At 48.7% G+C, this 5,734-nt stretch overlaps 1 pseudogene; it reads right to left on the reverse strand.

The window, feature by feature from the left end:
- Positions 1-2,277: 2,277 nt before the first annotated feature.
- LOC126934373 (general transcription factor IIF subunit 1-like) lies at positions 2,278-4,480 on the reverse strand (annotated as a pseudogene).
- Positions 4,481-5,734: the final 1,254 nt, after the last annotated feature.

Raw genomic sequence — 5,734 nt, forward strand, 5'->3', positions numbered from 1 at the left:
GCTGCAGCCTGGGGTTCTGGGGAGTATTACTGATTCATGAGTAGAAGTGGCCAAATGACTCTGGTGTAGCATCTGCACACACCCTCCTGCTGCCCATTTAGGGGCCTGAATTTTAAGGAAACTTGCTTGTGTAGGGTGAAATGTGAAAGTTTGATTTTGCCCTCTAAAGGTTTGCTTAAAATGAATGGACAAAAGATAAGTAATAGGAGAAAAAGGCAAACAATTTATTTAATATGCAGAAGAAAATATCACAGGAGAGAGATACGCAGATAACTCAGTGAGGTCCAGGTGTTTATACATCCTTTATAGGGGAGAGGGACGTGGAGACTGTAGGCAACCTAGGGAGAGTAAGTGGCGTAACATAAAATAAATGGGTCCTTAAAAGAATAGATAATTGACTGGATGAAGTCAATTTCCAATCTCTTTTGAATTTAACTCCTAGTGCATGTTAATATTCCCTGATAGATCAACATTCCCAGGGAAGGTTTTCATGACAATTGGCTTCCTTCTAGAGTAACTGAGGTAGGAAAATAGTCTTTGTCCAACTGATGTTTTCTAAATGCTTTCAGTTTGAAATAGGCACCACACAAATGCAGCATATCTTGAGATGTTGTCTCCCAGATTCCTTCTCTTGCAACTGACCTGCCAGGAAACACCATTCCAGAGGGATGCAGCTCCAGGTAGAAAATACAGGTGCTTTTTTCTGGATGGATGCATCAGTCCATGTCTGCATTCAGGCCTTTTGCTTTCACTGTGCTTCTGCTGGTTCCCCATTCCCATCTCTGTCCCTCACTGCTGTCTCTGAGAAAAGCAGCTCTGCCTGCATGCATGGCAGACCACAGGGCTTAGAATGAGCCTTCCCTCGGTCAGTGCTATGGTTTCACTGTGTCCCCTTGAATCTACCTGCTGTTACCTTAATCCCAAAAGCAACAGAATTGAGAGACAGGGCCTAATGTGAAGTGTTTAATCACGAGGGCTCTGCCCTTATGAATAGATATATGCCACTATAAGCAGTGCTTATGTTATGGAAATAAACTGGATTTAGATCTCTCAGTGTAGTATAACCAATTATCTACACTGAGTTTGCAGCAGGAAAAAGGAAGGCATTTATTTGCGGGCATCAAGCAAAGAGGACTGGCAGCTAACGCCTCCATGCTGACCTGCCTGATGGCTTACAGATAAGGGTTTTTTTAAAAGGAGAAATAAACTTCAGGAAATCAGAAGTTACAGGCAAAGTTAGAAATCATTACATGGAGGTTACACTTTGTTTTTGGCCTAAGAGGGCAGGATATCATGAAGCAGTGGGGTATCTTATAAGACATCAATAGATCCAAACATTTTCTGATGTGCAATTGGTTTAGAAAAGAAGCTTTGTGTAGTCCCAGCTACTCGGGAGGCTGAGGCAGGAGAATGGCGTAAACCTGGCAGGCGGAGCTTGCAGTGAGCTGAGATCCGGCCACTGCACTCCAGCCCGGGCTACAGAGCGAGACTCCGTCTCAAAAAAAAAAAAAAAAAAAAAAAAAAAAAAAAAAAATTTGGAGTCAGCTTGAAAGAATATTCGCCCTGGCCCATGGATGTGGCTTTTTTTTTTTTTTTTTTTCTGAGACTGAGTCCCACTCTGTCGCCTAGGCTGGAGTGCACTGGCGTCCTCTCGGCTCACAGCAACCTCCACCTCCCAGGTTCAAGTGATTCTCGTGCCTCAGCCTACAGAATAGCTGGGACCACAGGCGCCTGCCACCATGCCTGGATACTTTTTTGTGTGTGTGCCAGGATCTCATTCTGTCACCCAGGCTGGAGTGCAGTGGCACCATCGTAGTTCACTGCAACCTTGAACTGGGCTAAACCTCCCAAGTAGCTGGGACTGCAGGCACTCATCATCATGCCCAACCAAAACTGAAGACTTAATGGACTATGAGGTGGATAAGTCACTGCTGAAGAGAGAAGGGAAGCAGAAGGGAGAACCGTAGAAGTTACCCAGTGAGCAACACAGGTCAGTGTGAGGGAGGCTGAGCTGGGAGAAAGAGGACAATAAGAAGGAGGCCTAACAGGCATCTGAAGAGTCCAGAAGGAAGGGCGCGAGGAGGAGATGGCTTAAACTTTTCCAGAATTGCTAACTACGGGGCCCTGGGAGTCGGGGAGCATGATGGTGAAGGGGCAGTGAGAGCCTGAAGTTCTGGAGGGCAGAGCCCGTGTACTGGACAGAGCCTTACTCCAGGATGGCGAAGGGGCAGTGAGAGCTCGAGTTCTGGAGGGCAGAGCCGTGTGTTGGACAGAGCCTCACTCCTTGAGGGAGAAGTGCATTTTGTCACTGATCATCTTGCGCTCGGGGTTGAGGCACCTGAGGATCTGGGCCAGTAGGTTCACTGTCTGCTCGCTGATCAGCCCTGTCTTCTTGGTCTGGAACTTTTTCAGCAGGTCTTTAGTGGTCATGGGCTTCCCTGGCAAGTAGCAGCGCACAGCATCCTCAGTCACCTGCACGTCGCCGCTGCTGGGTGTTGACTTGCCGGATGGCGGCTAGGGGGTCGACTTCCCGGACAGGCTCTGGGGCACCGCGTCCAGCCCCAACCGCTTGGCTGCAGGCATCTCGCTCACCCGCTTCCCTTGCTCGAGTTGCTGGCAGTCGCCCACAGCTCACCCGCTTCCCTTGCTCGAGTTTGCAAGTAGTCGCCCGCAGGGTGGAGGAGGTGCTGCCGCCCTCTGCGCTGGGCATGCCTGGGCGGCTGTTGCCCCTCCAGCTCCCTCCCGACGGCTTTGGTGGATGGCGTCTTCTTCTTCGCCATGAAGAGGGCCGAGGAGGGCTAGCTGTCAATGTCGCTCTCCTCTGAGCTGTCCGACTCCTAGCTGCTGTCTTTCCTGCGCTTCTTCTCCTGAGGGGTGGGCGCCTACTTCTCTTCCTCCTACTCCTCGTCCTCCTCGGGCGACTTCTCCTCCTCACTCTCCTCACTACTGTTGCTCTGCTCATCAACACCCTTGGGCCGCTCCTCCTGCTGGGGCTCCTTGGCCTTGCTCCCAGGCTCATCCTGGGAGCTGCTGGAGCCGTCCGACATGTAGTTCACCTCCTGGCCCTCGAGGTCCCCATCACAGCTGTCCTCGAAGGCCTCATCGTCTGAGCCCTTCTTCTTCTTTTTCCCGCCGCCCTCGGCCAGAGGCTCTTTGTTCTTGGCCTTGGGGGCTCTGCCTCCTCCTCACCACTGGCGTGGCTGGTATCGGATGACATCTCCAGGTCGTGGATGCGCAGCTCGCTTGCCTTCCTGCGACCGCGTTTCTCCTTCTCCTCCTCGTCCTCGTCCTCGTCCTGGTCCTGATCCTTGAGCCGCCGCTGCTGCATGATGCTGAAGTGGTTCCGCACCTTGTTCCTCCTCTCCCACTCCTCCTCGGGCTCCTCGGCAGTGAGCGTGCGGTGCCTACCGGGCCGGCAGCGTGAAATTCTACCAGTTGTGCACGAGGAAGGCCTCCAAGGCCCCGTCAGGGCACTGGGTGAAGATGTAGTAAGACGTGTTCTCTGTCATCCTCCCTTCTTGATGCCCTTGAACTTCCTGCCCGATTTGCCGTTGACCGGGAGCAGCCAGGGCCGGTCCCCGGGCCAGAACTCCTTGAGGACGATGCGGTACTTCTTCCTCCGAGCCTCCTCCCGAAGCTTGCGGTTGAACTTGCTGCCCGCGCCGATTCAGACATCTCCTCCTCCTGGTAGATTTTCTTGTTGCTCAAGTCCCGCTTCAGCCGAGCCTGATTCCACGTAGCAAAGCTGACTGTATTGGCTGCATTAAAAGCCATGATGTTACATTTTTTTGGTTGTATTCTTGGGAACTCGACCGACGTATTTAGTGACGTTCTGACTGCTAGGGCTAGGGCCGCCATGGGCAATGGTCAGTGGTTCCCATCTGCTCTGACCCGGGTTCCTTTCGTCTCCTCTGGCGTGCGGGTCCCGCGATTCCGGGGAAGCCGCCGCTCGGTGTCGGATCTCTGTCCCTGAGCGAGGACCCCAACCCTAGGCGCCTCTGGCACTGGGAAAAGGTAACCCGGATGTGGCTTTCTTAAGGCTCTTCAGGTAGAAATTTAGGACAAAGAACCAGGGTCAGAGTTCAGTGCCCAGTTCCCACTTATTTGAGATCTATGTGCTGGTAGATCCATTTGGTGGAGGTGTTCTATGTTTCTGAAAAACAAGTCGGAGACATATGCTAAGATATATTCTTTAGTTTGTATAGGGAAAGCAAACATCCCATGATTTTGTCTTCTTTGGCTATTTTTTTTGGGGGGGGGGGTTATGACTGCCTCCTTGTTTCTCATGTTACTTTTTTATTTCTCAAGGCCAGCTAGGTGCCTGGAATTTCCTTCAAAGGGACCCAAAATTGTCCTTTACTTCCATGCTTGGGAAAGATTCAGTTGCCCCTAAGAAGGGATCCCTGGTCTGTCTCACTTGTGGAAGTGGGCTCTCTCTCTCTCCTTCTTTCTCTCTCTTTCTCTTTTGCTCTTCTGCCATTCATTCCAGGCCATGGCCTTCCTTCCCTTTGAAGGACACAGTGCTCAAAATTCCATCTTGAAAGCACAGATATTGGATGCAAAACTGCCAGTTCCTTGATTTTCAACTTCTCCAGAAAGGTGAGAAAAATGGTTCCTCTTCTTTATTAAGTTACAGTCTCAGGCATTCTTTTATAATAGTACAAAACAGATTAAGACAGAAAGCCCTCAGTGGGTAATGACAAGAGGAGATGTATACACACCCCAACTCCCTCCCCTCTCAGATGAAATAGCCCAGGGGTATTTTCCCCATATTTCTACATGGAGTTCATCTTCAGTGATCCTAAGAGTTAGGTGGCTTGTTGAGGTGACTTTTATTATCCATCTCTGGTCTCTGCCTCACTTTCTGCCTTCCCTCCCAATGTAAATATGCTGCCTGCACAGAAATCCTTCCTGCTGGTGGACACAACCCAAGACACTGAACAAATTCCAGTTCATGAGAGGGCTGTATCTCTTGTGTGAATCCTTATTACTTCTCCCTTTTTGGTGAGGAAAAAGAACAGGAAGTACTTAATTCCCTTTTACCAATCTATCTTAGATTTAATTTATAGAAAGAAAACTTAGGCAATACCATTCAGGACGTAGGCATGGGCAAAGACTTCATGACTAAAACACCAAAAGCAATTGCAACAAAAGCCAACAATGACAAATGGAATCTAATTAAACTAAAGAGCTTCTGCTCAGCAAAAGAAGCTATCATCAGAGTGAATAGGCAACCTAGAGAATGGGAGAACACTTTTTCAATCTATCCAACTGACAAAGGCCTAATATCCAGAATCTACAATGAACTTAAACAAATTTACAAGAAAAAAAAAAAAAAACCCATTAAAAAGTTGGCAAAAGATATAAACAGACACTTCTCAAAAGAAGACATTTATGTGGCCAACAAACATACAAAAGAAAGCTCATCATCACTGGCCATTAGATAAATGCAAATGAAAATCACAGTGAGATACCATGTCACACCACTTAGAATGGCAATCATTAAAAAGTCTGGAAACAACAGATGCTGGTGAGCATGTGGAGAAACAGGAATGCTTTTACACTGTTGGAGGGAGTGTAAATTAGTTCAGCCATTGTGGAAGACAGTGTGTCAATTCCTCAAGGATCTACAATCAGAAATACCATTTGACCCAGCAACCCCATTATGGGTATATACCCAAAGGACTATAAATCATTCTACTCTAAAGACATATGCACACTTATCTTTATTAAA

The sequence above is a fragment of the Macaca thibetana genome, chromosome 13 (genome assembly GCF_024542745.1).
Source record: "Macaca thibetana thibetana isolate TM-01 chromosome 13, ASM2454274v1, whole genome shotgun sequence".
Classification (NCBI taxonomy): domain Eukaryota; kingdom Metazoa; phylum Chordata; class Mammalia; order Primates; family Cercopithecidae; genus Macaca; species Macaca thibetana.